Here is a 15,575-nt window from a genome sequence, read left to right as displayed (position 1 = left end):
TTGCAGGGGGCTTCTTTACCAACTGAGCTATCAGGGAAGTCATAAAAAAAAGTATAAGAAAAATTCCTATAGTTAAGTTACATACTCTAGTTTATTCCTATTTTTTTTAATTTTCTTTTAAAGAAAAATTTTAAAAATTAAAGAAAGTTTATTTAATTTTTTATTTCATGCAGGAAGAATCACTATATCTGGTAAGAGATAAAGCCTTCTGTTGATTCCTCTCCATACTCATGACCAGTTACCCCAGGTGAATTTACTTAATAATAGGTATTTTCCCATTGTTTTGTTATACTTTATTCATCACACATTCTATTCTTACATTTATTAGAGCCTTTTTCGAGGTCTCACTTTTGTGTTTACTGACCAATACTTCTGATTTTCATCTGAATTCTGCCGTTTCAACTAGTGTCAATTTATAACACATTCTAATATTTGATAATTCTTTCAGACTTTTGATTCCCTAGGATGGTGATGCACAGTTAATACTACAAATGAATGTGGTATCTTTTTTGGAATAAGAGAGAGCTTCATTTGAATAGTCTGCCTCTATAAATCAATTTGTGAAGTATTAGCTTACACCATTGGTCTTACCATTCAGAGACGTAGCATGACTTTACATTTATTCATATTTTATTTATCTCTGCCATTAAGATTTCACATTATTTCTTTTTCTAACACTCTTGAATATATTGACTTATTTCCAATTACCTTAGTTTTTTTTTTCTTTATTGGAAATGTGTTACTTTTCTGACTTAGTGATAGGTATTTTGATGTGCTGAACTCTAGTTTCGTCTAATCATTTGAAGTCAATTCTGTGGCTTTTCCAGGTATTTACTAATGTTATCTAAAAATTATCTATTTTTAATTTCTTCCTTTCCAGTACTTCTAATTTATTTTCATACCTTATTACCCAAACAAGAATTTCCAGAAACATCAAACTTATACATGAATAAAAGCTCTCTTGTTTAGGTCCAGTTTCTAGGAAATGACTTTGTTTTTCTAATAGGCAGGAGACTAATTCTTTGTTTTTTAAATACACATCCTTTATTATATTAAAGAGATAGCTCACTATTCCTATATTTGAAAGATGTTAACTATAGGAAGGAGTTCAGTTCAGTTCAGTTTAGTTCAGTCGCTCAGTCGTGTCCGACTCTTTGTGACCCCATGAATCGCAGCACGCCAGGCCTCCCTGTCCATCACCAACTCCTGGAATTTACCCAAACTCATGTCCATCGAGTCGGTTATGCCATCCAGCCATCTCATCCTCTGTCATCCCCTTCTCCTGCCCCCAATCCCTCCCAGCATCAGGGTCTTTTCCAATGAGTCAACTCTTTTTTAAAAATTTTTTTCCATTTATTGGAGGCTAATTGGAGGCTGATTACTTTACAATATTGTAGTGGTTTTTTGTCATACATTGACATGAATCAGCCATGGATTTACATGTATTCTCCATCCCCATCCCCCCTCTCACCTCCCTCTCTGCCCGATTCCTCTGGGTCTTCCCAGTGCACCAGGCCCGAGCACTTGTCTCATGCATCCAATGAGTCAACTCTTCGCATGAGGTGGCCAAAGTATTGGAGTTTCAGCTTCAGCATCAGTCCTACCAATGAACACCCAGGACTGTAGATTTTACCAAATGCCCTTTTGGCATTTACTGAGATGTCCACACATTTGTCAATCATATTGATATTTTTTACTAAAATCTTTACATTTCTGAGATAAACAATATGTGACCAAGGCTTAAAATTATTTTAGTACGATTCTATAATTTACTGGCATCATTTTGATAATGCCCACATCAGTGAGAGGCAGTATGACATAGCAAGTGTCTGAATTCAAATCTAACTGGACCCCACAACTGCTTAATTCAGTGAAAGTGAAGTCGCTCAGTCATGTCCAACTCTTTGCAACCCCATGGACTGTGACCTACCAGGTTCTTCCATCCACGGGATTTTCCAGGCAAGAATACTGGAGAGGGTTGCAATTTCCTTAATTCAGCACTGGGTTGTAATTAAAAGCATGGGCCCTATTGGCTGAGACAACTAACTTTAGATCCTGGTTCTGCTACCTAATAGCTTTGCTAGTTTCTTACTTTGGATTAGCCTCACTTTCCTGTTCTTAACTTGGGGACGTGTTAATATTTACCTTATAGAGATTGTTGTGAGGATCAAATGAACTAACTTGTGAAAAATGCTTAGCACAGTGCCTGGCATGGAGTGTTTCCATATTAGATGGCTGCTATTATGAAGATTGGGGCTTCCCTGGTAGCTCAGACTGTAAAGAATCTGCAATGCAGGAGGCCTGAGTTTGATCCCTGTGTCGGGAAGATCCCCTGGAGACGAGAATGGCAACCCACTCCAGTGTTCTTGCCTGGAGAATTCCATGGACAGAGGAGCCTGGCGGGCTACAGTCCATGGGGTTGCAAAGAGTCAGACATGACTGAGTGACTAACACTTTCACTTTCATTTTAAAGGTCATATTCCTAAGTGATAATAACCCATGTTTTTCATATCAGTTTATCTTTTGAATTTATTCTTATATTTGTGCATCATTTTTATCTGTATCATTCTTACTATATTTCCCTCTGAAGATAATTTTAAGAAATATACTGTACATTTCAAAACTCACGGATAATTTGTATAACATTATCTTTCAAAGGCTTGGGGAAGAAATTACCTTATAAATCCATTTGGCCTGGGTTTGTTTCAAAGAGAGTGATTCATTAAATTTCTGGTTTCTCATGTATATTATCAAGGGTGAAACAGATCACCAGCTCAGGTTGGATGCATGAGACAAGTGCTTGGGGTTGGTGCACTGGGAAGACCCAGAGGGATCGGGTGGAGAGGGAGGTGGGAGTGGGGATCGGGATGGGGAATACATGTAAATCCACGGCTGATTCATGTCAATGTATGGCAAAAACCCACTACAATAATGTAAAGTAATTAGCCTCCAACTAATAAAAATAAATGGAAAAAAATTTTCTGGTTTCTTCTCTGTTTATGAGAATATATTCAGGTAATTCTGACAATCTTGTCAAAGTGAAAAAAACCTGAATTTCAGAAATTTTCTTTCCAACCTGAGAACTGTTGATCTACTTATCTATCTTTGCAATGATTTCAGAATGCAACTTATCACTCCTTCTGTAAGAAATACAGTCTTCATCACTTTACAAAGGGGTTACCTTGGAAGCTGACATTTATTTGATTTTCTAAACCTTTTTAACAACTAGACTCTGATGGGTTTTATTTTCCTATTTATCTAATCAGAACTTTGTGTGAATCTCTCAATTCCTAACTACGAATGGAAAATGGAAAAGACTTTTCAGAAATGGATGAAAAATTAGTGTCTGTAGCCCTTCAGTTCAGTTCAGTTGGCTCTTTGCGATCTCATGGACTGCAGCACTCCAGGCTTCCCTGTCCATCACCAACTCCCAGAGCCTGCTCAAACTCATGTCCATCGAGTTGGTGATGCCATCTGACTATCTCATCCTCTGGCGTCCCCATCTCCTCCTGCCTTCAATCTTTCCCAGCATCAGAGTCTTTTCCAATGAGTCAGTTATTCACATCAAGTGACCAAAGTATTGAAGCATCAGCTTCAGCATCAGTCCTTCAAATGAGTATTCAGGGTTGATTTCCTTTAGGGTTGACTGGCCTGATCTCCTTGCAGTCCTAGGGACTCTCAAGTCTTCTCCAACACCACAGTTCAAAAGCATCAATTCTTCGGAGCTCAGCTTTCTTTATTGCCCAATCCTCACACCCATACATGACTACTGAAAAAACCACAGCTTTGACAAGACAGACCTTTGTCGGCAAAGTAATGTCTCTGCTTTTTAATATGCTGTCTAAGTTGGTCATAACTTTCCTTCCAAGGAACAAGCATCTTTTAATTTCATGGCTGCAGTCACCATCAGCAATGATTTTGGAGCCCCCAAAAATAAAGTCTCTGTTTCCATTGTTTCCCCATCTATTTGCCATAAAGTGATGGGACCGGATGCCATGATCTTTGTTTTCTGAATGTTGAGTTTTAAGTCAGTTTTTTCACTCTCTTCTTTCACTTTCATCAAAGGGCTCTTTAGTTCCTCTTCGCTTTCTGCCATAAGGGTGGTGTCATCTGCATATCTGAAGTTATTGATATTTCTCCCAGCAATCTTGGTTCTAGCTTGTGCTTCATCCAGCCCAGCATTTCACATGATGTACTCTGCATATAAGTTAAATAAGCAGGGTGACAATATACAGCCTTGTCATACTCCTTTTCCTATTTGGAACCAGTCTGTTGTTTCATGTCCAGTTCTAACTGTTGCTTCTTGACCTGCATACAGATTTCTCAGGAGGCAGGTCAGGTGGTCTGGTATTCCCATCTAAGAATTTTCCAGTTTGTTGTGATCCACACAGTCAAAGACTTTGGCATAGTCAATAAAGCAGAAGTAGATGTTTTTCTGGAACTCTCTTGCTTTTTCTATGATCCAGTGGATGTTTGCAATTTGATCTCTTGTTCCTCTGCCTTTTCTAACTCCATCTTGAACATCTGGTAGTTCTTGGTTCATGTACTGTTGAAGCCTAGCTTGCAGAATTTTGAGCATTACTTTGCTAGCATGTGAAATGAGTGCAATTGTGTGGTAGTTTGAAGATTCTTTGTCATTGCCTTTCTTTGGGCTTGGAATGATAACGGACTTTTTCCAGTCCTGTGGCCACTGCCAAGTTTTCCAAATTGGATGGCATGTTGAGGACAGCACTTTCAAAGCGTCATCTTTTAGGATTTGAAATAGCTAAGCTGGAATTCCATCACCTCCACTAGCTTTGTTCATAGTGATGCTTCCTAAAGCCCACTTGACTTCGCATTCCAGGATGTCTGGCTCTAGGTGAGTGATCACACCTCGTGGTTATCTGGGCCATGAAGATCTTTTTTGTATAATTCTTCTGTGTATTCTTGCCACCTCATCTTAGTATCTTCCACTTGTGTTAGGTCCATACTGTTTCTGTCCTTTATTGTGCCCATCTTTGCATGAAATGATACCTTGGTATCTCTAATTTTCTTGAAGAGATTTCTAGTATTTCCCATTCTACTGTTTTCCTCTATTTTTTTTTTTTGCATTGATCACTTAGGAAGGCTTTGTTATCTCCCCTTGCTATTCTTTGGAACTCTGCATTCAGAGAGATATACCTCCTTTTGTCCTTTGCCTTTCGCTTCTCTTCTTTTCTCAGCTATTTGTAAGGACTGCTCAGACAACCATTTTGCCTTTTTGCATTTCTCTTTCTTGGGGATGGTTTTGATCACCGCCTCCTGTCCATAGTTCTTCAGGCACTCTGTCTATCAAACAAACAGATTCAAGGGATTAGATCTGATAGACAGAGTGCCTGTAGCCCTTCAACCACCCTTAAATAGCCAGAGACTTCTGTATGGAGTCACTGCAAATAGTGTTGTGGGCTGTAGGCTGTGGAGCTGTCGCTGGAACACAGCAGCAGCAAACAGTACTATTTGCTGATAATAACAGGTGACTATTACACAGGTTCAAAAGAGGAAGGTGATGTTTCACATTTCTGTGCATAGCATGACCTTGCCCGCATGTCTAGCAGTATCAGCTGACCATCTTTTAAAAAGAATAATGAGTTATGTGACTTAGCAAAGGAGTAAAAGCATAATTCTGATAGAATAAATTGAGAGTTCAAAAATCCCTCGGAAGCATGGTGCACTGATATATGAGAGAGTTTAACTTTTCACCTATTCAGCATCTTTAAAAAAATACAGCAACATTTGTTCAGCGGTGGATTACAATAATCCTTTTGTTACTAAACCATTACATAACTTTTAGAATTCTTTCCTGTATCAGTCAAAGTTAATTAGATTTATTGGAAGAACATGCCACTTGAGAGGCTTCTACATCCTTACCGCCAGTCTTAGCTTTTACGTCTGTATGTGGACTGTTAAGGCATTGTGAGAATACAGACAGTACGTTCCCTAAGTGTGTTTAAATGTTTGGTTACCCACCTCTATTTGACTGATGGGGGGAAAGTGAAGATCCATCAGGACTAGTGGTTCTGAGGCTAGCCCAAAATGCAGGGGAAAAAGAAGTGTTAAGTATTCAGAGACTATAATGTACATACATTAAGAACTCATCTAGTGGATCAGTGAGTATACAACTTAATTTTTCCTGGGTCATGCCCCCAATCACGCCTAAGGAAAAGAAAAGGTTGTCTAGCTCTACCCACTCTACTAAATTGGAAAGTAATTCCAAGGTGAGTCTACCCCTGAGAGTAAATGGATCCTTTTAAAATGCTGAGGGGAGGGGACAGCAATTTCCTACGGCTTTTGAAAACACTCCCTAATGAACCGGTAGCATGGAAATTTGCCTACCTTCATTTGTCACACCAGCCTGGATACAAGGAGGACAGTTTACCAGGCTCAAATTTGCTTATAAGGTTTTTCTTCCCTTCAGTGTGGAGAAGAGAGAATAATAAAGTCTCATTTGCAACTTTCAACAGTCAAAAATGTCCAGCAAGAGACGGTGTTGAAGCTGTGCTACCCAGAGAACCACCAAGCTGTCCTATGTGACCTGAAATTTATGATAAAACAATTATTTCAGCCATGCAGTAACAATAAAATCAAGCCAGCTTGTGTGGAATTAGGGAAAGCCAAAGTGTCCCATAGGAGATGTGGTTTGCAATGGTGGGCAGAGGTAAGGGAACTAGTATTGACCCAAGTTACGTTTAGTATAAAGAGTCCTTTGTTGACTCGCTGTGATAACAGTTCCTCATTTGTTAGATCATTGGGTATAGAGTTATATAATTCAGCCTTTCCCTTCTCTCCTGCCTACTGTGGTAGCCAACACCTCCTACTTTTAGTCTCTGGACTGCAAAAGCCACTTCCTATACATCAGCCAAATTTGACTTTTAGAGTAGGGCAGGTCATTTGGTAAGTTGGAAGGGAGGTGGGGAAAGGTGGCTAGGAATTAAAGTCTCTCGCCCCCCCTTCCTTTCAAATAACTAGAAACTCCTGCCTTTTGTTTGACTCATGCTTAGGATTCTACTCGGTATTACAAACCTATCAGACACCACCCTGCACGTTGTCCTGATAACTTTCCCAATGCTTGTCAAATGCCACAGAGGGTTTTTCTCTATTATTTAAAGGGCAGTTTGTGCCAGTGTTCTTCCAACCATTATGATCCTGCTCCTATTATCTCACATTTAACAGAGATTGATTTCTTGCCTAATATTAGCTGGAGAGTTCTATTTGGATCAGTCTGGTAGAATTTTTAAAAATGTAATTAGCCTGAGAATTCACCCCACTCTTCGATTTAACTGCTGCTTGAATACCTCCTGTGACGTTTCTGCACTTTCTGCAGGGCATGTGGAACTCTGTTATAGGGTGAAGCAGTTCATGGCAGGAGAGCAGCCCATGAATTGCTATGAGCTTGTCACGGAGGATCCTGCATATACGTGTGTTTCAGACTACAATTGTCCTCCTAAGATTAAATAAAAGCATGTGTTGATTACCGTTGGGCTCCAGTTAAGGAACAGCTGGTGTTCCTATCACACTTGCATTAAAAAGAAACTTGTAATTTAGCTATCCATATGTACATTTTTTGAAAAAATCCAAATATATAATTGCATTTGCTTTGTCCACTTGTCATTCAAAAGTACCTGGAACTCTACCTTAGGGGTCCTCCTACCCCTTCAAACTCCGTTAAAGAGGGGGACTATTCCTACAGACCAACATTTCCCTTTCTGAGATCAGGGTTTTAAAGGGAAATAAAGGATTTGCAGAAAAGAGAGGACTCAGGAAGGCAGCTGATAAGTGTTGGTGAGTATATAAATAAATATGTATTTTGCCTTCCGTGGGCCGACGTATTTATTGACTGCGGTCATTTTTGGAATTACCTATTTAATCTCATAGCCAGAGTGTCTGGAAGCGTCCAGCTTTGAACCGCACTGCATTGCTCATTGGCAGTTCAGCTCGTGCAGCTCACAAACTTTGCTGCCTCCCTCCCCCACCCCCACCCCACCCCCACCCCCACCGCCGTCCCCTCTGGGACGGTGTGCAAGTTCTGTTTGTTCTCGCTTTCGTAAAACCTGCGCGTTATGATTTGCTGCCCCAGCCCCTTCCCTTAATAATGAAATGGCAAAAAGCCCTTGCAGTGGGGGCTGGGCCGGCCGGCTGGGGGAAGGGGCGCCACACCCCCTGAGAATAAAGCCCGCGCTCGGCTCCACGAGACCCGTGAGCTGAAGAAAAACTCCACCAATATACAGAGTGCTACAGAAAGAGTGTGCCAGCCCTCGGAGCGAGCGGGATCTGGAGCGCGACTTTTTGGCGCTCTCCGGGAGCAGCGAGGGAGGCGGAGGACAGAGAGTCCCGGGCTGGGCGCGAAGTGGGGGGCCGCACGCCGCTGCATTCCCGCCGCGTCTGGAGCTGGGAGCCGCGGGCGCCGGGCCAGGTGAGGTCGGAGGGGCCGGTGCGGGGCCGGTGCGGGGCGCGCCGCGCTACCTGGCCGGGCGGGGCCGCGCGCCGCTTCCCAGCCCGCCGGAGTTGGGCGGGAGTTGCCGCTGGGGCGCCGGGAGTCCCCTTGCCGGCGCCGCGCCCTCGGCGCGCCGCGCGTGTGCCGGGCGCAGGGCCCCGCGAGGGCCGCCGGGTGGCCGGGCGCTGCCCAGGACCGGCCGGACAGCCGGCCGGCCGGCGGAGGGCACGCCTTTGGCTGCGGCCGGGCGGGGTTTGGTCCCGGGTTGCCATGGCAGCCGATCGCCGGGCCCGGAGCCCCGCGCCCGCCCGCCCGCCCGCCCGCCGCCGCCGGGGAGCCGGGGAGCGCGAGGTGTGCTCCAAGTGGACTGAACCAAGCGCTAGGGAGGCGCGGGGAGGGCCGGCCCCGGTCCCCCACTGTCCCCCAGCCCGCCGGCGGGCCCCAGCGAAGGGTCCCGGAACAGTGGAGGACAAGAAAATCCTCCGGTCTCTGGACCCGCAAGGAGGCTCGCCCGAACCCGGGGGGTGGCGGGGGCGGGGAGGGGGTCGGAGGGATGTCGCCTGCGGCCGGCTGTCCTGTGCGCGTCTCTCACTTGACATTTTCTACCCCACCGCGGCCGACTCGAAGCCGGGTTGCTCGTCCCAGCCCCGAAGTTCTGTAGGTGGGGCGGGCTTTAATTTGCTTATATCTAATGATTTCAGGAGCCTCGCTTTAAAATGGCGGCATTGGGTAGTCACCCGTGCTAGAGGCTCTCCCCGCACCGGGGCCACCTCGCGCAGCGCGGCTTCTGCTTCTGCTGCTAACAGATGGCGCGTGCCGCTGCCCCCGCCACCGCCGCCGCTGAGAGCGGGACCCCTTAGCCCCTGGGTTCGCGCTAGCAGCAGAAGGTAAGGCCGGCCAGGAGCTGGGGCTGCCGAGCGTGGCTGCCTTTCTAGGGCGCCAGCGAAATCGAACGCCTTTTAAACTTTATTTTTCAAAATGGCAAGTAGAAGGAAAAGTCATCCTGCAACTTTGTTAGCGTTAGGGGCTTTCATCTTTCTTCTTTTTCTGCTTCCCTCTTTCTCCTTCCTTTATATGTCTGTATGGCATATATGATGCGTGTTTTGTCATTGAAAGGAACTTCGTGTACGGCATACCATCCGCAAGTGCTTCTAGGCGCTCACGTCCCCGGGGCGGTGCGCTAACGTGGGCAGTGCCCCAGCTTTCCTGCTGCGCGGTCTGGTCTCACTTCCCGCTGCGGAGCAACACATTTAGGCAGCTTGCTTTTACTATCGGCATCCGAAAGGGCCTGAAGGTAGATTTCAGGAGACTCTTGAAAAGAGAACTTTCATTTTTAGCGTTCACACGAGAAGCTTTTATGGTTAGACAATGAAATTAAATCAAGACCAGCAACCCAAGTTAACATTCAGGTGATTCAGTTGTGTAGGTTTATCGTTAGTAGACCTACTGTGTGTTTTTCTGTCTGCTGACCATTAGTTGATATAGATTAATACAACAGTGAGGGTGAATTTATTGATGCTGTAATTAGGATAGCGTGTTTTCCAAAAGTTCTTGTTTTGAGATGTTCCTAAATTGCTGGTGTTTTTGAATTGGGTATGAATCCTCACAGCATAATGCCACAGGTTAATTGACGGGAAAGCACCAATTAAAACAAAACTTGCAAGATTTAATTTTGAAATGATTGCTAATTTTTCACTATGTTGACCCCTTGGTTTAATACGTCTTTGGGTAGTTACTGGTATAATGGTTGGAAAGTGAACTGTTGAATAGCTGTACTAATGACTAGACGTCAGTGTTTAATACAGTTCACCTGAGGTTTTTTTTTCCCTCTGATGAAAGGCATATTGACCATGGAGCTTACCAGCGCCCTCGAATTTTTCTAGTTACATTCACATTTTCCATTTTTCCTACGAGAAATCTAGTCCTTAATGTTTAAATACTTTTAAGCATTGTTTTTAAAATGTTTCTCAATATGTAATACTTCAGGGAGACGCTTTCATATTTATTGAAACTTCCCTGAACATAGCCTAAAAGGGCTTCTACCCATAACCCAGGTGATATTATTCTACCTCTGTCCACTTTTGACTTCTCCCAAAGCAATAGGAGCAACTTGGCTGGCAGATTCTCCTGTTATTAAAATAAGCTAGCTCCCGAGGAGTGGTGGGGGTAAAGAGATTGTTTTGCACCTGTTCGGAATGCTGCAGTTTTCCTGTCCAGGTGCTGTGGTGTGCCTAGAAAGAACTGAACTGTTTGCAGTGGAATTTACTGTATAATCCGTTTTTCAGATTATTGGTGGCAGAAGTATTTAGGGAAGTTCATTACTTCACATCCGAAAGGAGAGTTCCTCTTGCAGGTAGAGAAATAGATAAGCTGCATTTGTGCAAGAGAGCAGGGATGTCACAAAGGACCTTCTCCAGTTTTTAGTGATTACATCCTTAGACTCCAGTTCATGAAGCTTTTGCTTCCTCATGTGCTGCCTTGTTGCTGAATGACTTTGGGCAAATGCATCCTTAAAAGAGTGGGGTGGGGGGGGGCTAAACCTTGGGGCCAGAATAGATAAGCTGAACACGTGTCAGAGATATTATGAAGACATTTTGCCAGTTAAACATTCAGTGGCTTCCTAGACTGATGAGATTGGAGACCTTGTATGAAAACATAAGCGAAGGAGTTTGTCAGAAAAAAAAATATATTTTGAGAGAGAATTGATATGGTGCTGGGCTAGAGGTGGTGACTGCATGTTTCACTCTGTTTCTAAGAGGCGCTTCATTTCTCTAATTTCCTTTGCTGCCTTAATGGTTCCCCTCAACTGTCCAGTCCAGGCGTTTCACAACAGGTGCCTTTTATGGGGGGTAAAACCTATGATTCCGAACTGGTATCCAAATTCTCTTTGGTAATCTCCTGCACCTACCTTTTACCTAAGCAATGCTTTGCACAAATTGGGTGCTTAGTACATGTTGAGTTAAAAAAAAAAAAATGAGTAGTTGGTAAACTCACAGAGGAACAGATTTTGTGCTCAGCTTTTAATTTAAACAGAAGATAGTTTGCTTTTTGTGCACTGGCTAGAACCTCAACATTTGAAGTCATTTAGGACGTTCTTTCCCTTCATTGCCTGCATTGTATTTGCCTCAAATGGGTTCCCTCACTTCTCACTGCACTGCTAGGCTCTTGTGTAATTCATCTTTCTGACCGGTAGGTGTATTATTATCTGCCCAGCTCTGCCCTATGAAAAAGTCATCACAGCAGCCTGGGGGAAGAAGGGTCTTGCCTTTGGAGGCGGTACAGTGGTGCACGTGCTGGAACAGTGGCCGTGTCTGGGCTGCCGTGCGGATGCTCACAGTGTAGTCGGAAGTACAGTTTTGTTCTCCCCCCAGATGTCTTTATATGTGAGAGGGAAGGGAAAGGAAGAAAAGAGTAAAAAACCCCTAATGTGATGAAGATTTTCCTTCCAAAAACTGTACACTTATTCTGCTTATTAATAGCACAGTCCTTTCAGGAAGGTGGCAGAATTGTTCTGTTTTAAAATAAATCAAACTGTCTGATAGGATTACAAACAGAGATTGGGGCCTAGCAGACAAGAATAATTTACAGTCCATGTTTGACAAGTAATTTGATCCCGTAATTAAAGTTAGATAATGGTCACTGACATGTTACAGCTATCAAGTGTCTGAAAAAGCATGCAGGCTGTGCACACCTTGACTTCGTCAAGGTGCTCCACGCGGTTAAGTTGTCTTATGACAGTGTAGTAGGGTCACCAGATGGATTTTTCCCCTTTTATAAATGTATGTGATGTCAGGAGAGTAGAAATCAGAAGTTTTGTTTCTTTGGCGGGGGGCGGGTCCTGTCCCTTGCTCCATGTACCAGAGCTCTCTATTCAAAAATAAAAGGAAACCTGTGCCTCAGATGAAATGACGTGGGCCCTTTCCCTCTAAGAGAATAAACTGTTTGGGAGGAAGTACCTTTAATTGCTGATCAACCCAAAACAAACACAAATTATGACCCAAAAGAAAGCAGATAGAGCCATATTAATGTAAGCTTTTAGATCTTAAGGAATCTGGTTCTGAAGCATCCTGCTCTTCCTGAATGGTTATATATTGCTTCAAGACAGCCAAATGACAGTGTTGGAAAGACAACTCTGAGCATTAGGATAAATAAGGTATCAATTACATTATCAGGTGTTAATGCTATCCGTTTGACCTAAAAGGAGTCAGAAAAGTTTTTTTCCCAGATCATTCTAATAAATACACAATATAAAACCATAGTTTACTTCTCCTTGGTATTAAGTTGAGCGACTGTGTTTTTATTTTTATTTTTTGAGCGACTGTGTTTTTAAAAGAGTGATGGTAAAATAATGCAGCTGGGAAGAAGGACCTTATTTTTATTTGAGAAATAAAGGCACTCCCAAGTTGTCTGGGCGCATGGAAGCACACGCATGTGCACAATATATAAATTAGTCTTCATCTTAGGACAGTTTATACAACCCTGCATTGATTTATTCCCAGATGATTATAGAAAAATACCTATTTTTACAGCACTCCCCCAATTCTAAGAATGAAAGAAAAAAACTTCACAATAAACTATAGTAAATGTTTGCATTACACTATGTCTCTCCGAGGCTCTGTATGTTGAACTCCAATAAGTTAATTAGAATATGTTGATTAGAACTCAAGAGGAAGCAGAAATGAAAGAAAGCTTGATTTAAGTATGTGTGTGTGTAGAGGTGTATACATGTAAGTGAATATATATGTAAATGTATATAACATGTACAGTATATATAACATGTATGTTATATATTCACATACATGCCACACACATACATATTTTTTTCTCCTTCTATATGTGTATAATCCTTTTCAAGAAACTCAAGCATAGTAACCCCAGAACTCTTCATGATAGCCAGGAGACCAAAGTGTTAAGTGAAATAAAAGAGACTGATTAATAGAGATTTAGAAATCAATTAGGTATGCTATTTAAGATATTATGTCTACTCTTAGGGCCTTCTTCTATCAGCATTACATTGGCTCATGAGTAGAAGGAGTGATTTGTCTCTAACATTAGGCAGAGGTTAGTTTTGTAACCACACAGTGGATGAACTTGAAGGGCCCAGAAGGAAAGGGCCTCCAATTGAGAAAGGCAGTCTGGGCAGAATTGCAGGAGGTTGGCACTAGGCTTCTGACAGGCTGTGTGATCTCCTTAAGGCCATGGGAGCATCCTAGAGACTGACAGTTTGCTTGATCTTATTTTCCAATGTGGATTACTCAAATTAACTTAAAATTGTCCCCACCAGTTTTTTTGAATCTCGAGCTCCTTGCCATCGCCTGCAACTGGCGTGGAAATTTGAGACTAGTTTCTTAAGGCTTATTCAGGTTTCCTTGAATGTACGAGTAACTCCTTATTAGGCAAGTTCCTGGGTCTCCTTTATATCCCCAGTGCCTGGTACACAGTAGTTGGTAGTAGTGTTAGTCATTCAGTCGTGTCCAACTCTTTGCGACCCCACAGACTGTAGCCCGCCAGGCTCCCCGTCCATGGGATTCTCCAGGCAAGGATACTGGAGTGGGTTGCCATTCCCTTCTCTAGGAGATCTTCCCAACCCAGGGATTGAACCCAGGTCTCCTGAGTTGCAGGCAGATTCTTTATCATTTGAGCTACAGGGAGGGTTCTCAGTAAAACTTGGTTAAGTAAATGGGAGGATATTCTTTCTAACTTGTTGTTTTATTTTATGAACGGCCTTCCTGTGATTTCAGGTAGCGTTATCTATTTTTTTATTGACAAAAAAAAATTATCAACAACAACAAACAGAATATCCTGCTTGACGCCATGGTAGCAGCTCTGCCCCAAGTCCAGGGAAAAGCAGGCAATGGCAGCCTTTGGGCTGAGACCTCCAGGAGTAGCCTGAAAGCCAGATGCTCTTTTCCTGTCACCTGTCGTTGCATTTAGTGTATCCCCAGAGCACATCCCAGAGAAATCAGTCCGCAACCAGAAGTTATGTAGAAACAGTCCTTCAAACCTTTTTACCAGGTTAAAAAAAAAAAAAGGAACAAAATCAGAAATACCATGACTCAGATGCCTTGTGTCATGTATAGTTTAGAAAGTGATGAAGTCAGACAAAACCCCAAAAGGACACTGAGAGCTGTCTCATTTTCACTCAAAACCTGATTGCCCATTTAGAGGGTAAATTTGCATAGGTTTTTATTTACCAAGATACAGGTGTGAATAGCACCTCTTTTTACTGTATCCAGAAAGCAAAGTCCACCCTGTGGAAGAGACGAGCTGCCATTTCAGATCCACCACAATCATCTTTTGTGCCCAGAGGACCATGAGGCTTTAGGTACAGCTTTTGGAGTCTCTCCTTATATAGCAGCGTGAAGAAACCAAACAAGGGGCTGTGTTTTTATTTGGCGGGGGGCAGTTGGCCTGTTAGCAAAGAACAAGAGAGTGGAAGAACCAGAGAGCTTGCATTTCAACTTTTGTTTTTAGTCTTCAGTCTTCACACAGGAAAACAAAGCAGAACAAAAGTACCGTGTATAATAATAATTTGGACATATATCTCATAGTATAATTTCTCACTTTTTTTTTTGCTTTACAAACTGAGAAAATGAGATTGTCACATAACGTTAGGGTGGTTGCTTTATTGTGATTGGATCCATGTACTCGGTAGTGGTTTTTCCAAGTTCCATTTAAAATATATAGAAACACACTCAACCAGATGTGTGACATGCTGGCAGAGATCACATTCCTTCTCAGCACCCTACTGGAGTTTGCTCTTGTCCACTGAAATGCAGGCACTCCATAAATGGCCCAATTTTTTTTTGTTAAAGAACAAACACATTGATGTGTCCCCCCCCCCCCCCCTTGCTATCTATTATCAGTGAAGCTCCTAGAGAAGAGGAGTGGATTCTTTTCAGAGGTGATTTTGAGCAAAATTTAAACTCTCAGGTTGTTGATGTCAGCATCTTTCCTAAGTGATTGGATAGCATGAAGAAAACCTTCTTAGCTCGTCCAGAAGTATGAGGTGAAAAATATACAGATTATAGGGTCACTTTTTATGTCTAAGAGCTTCAAAATGTAGAAAACCATGCGGGTCGAGGAGGTGCTGGGTAGTCTGATCTATTTTATAAATGCCTGTGGC

At 42.8% G+C, this 15,575-nt stretch overlaps 1 protein-coding gene across 5 annotated transcripts in view; it reads left to right on the top strand.

Annotated features, from left to right (window-relative positions):
* The first annotated feature begins 8,196 nt into the window (after positions 1–8,196).
* Positions 8,197–15,575, top strand: part of MBNL3 (muscleblind like splicing regulator 3) — a 117,143-nt gene continuing 109,764 nt past the window's right edge. For 2 of the 5 annotated variants that reach the window (XM_061137500.1, XM_061137501.1), the window contains exon 1: positions 9,089–9,336. The gene's annotated coding sequence lies outside the window, so the exon portion shown is untranslated. Of the gene's footprint in view, positions 8,429–9,086; positions 9,337–15,575 lie in introns of those variants that run through there. The other 3 variants (XM_061137499.1, XM_061137498.1, XM_061137502.1) reach the window with 3 other exon arrangements.

This window comes from Dama dama, chromosome X (assembly GCF_033118175.1).
Source record: "Dama dama isolate Ldn47 chromosome X, ASM3311817v1, whole genome shotgun sequence".
Classification (NCBI taxonomy): Eukaryota; Metazoa; Chordata; class Mammalia; order Artiodactyla; family Cervidae; genus Dama; species Dama dama.
The sequence above is the reverse complement of the archived record's forward strand: the minus strand, read 5'-3'. Positions and strand labels throughout refer to the sequence as shown.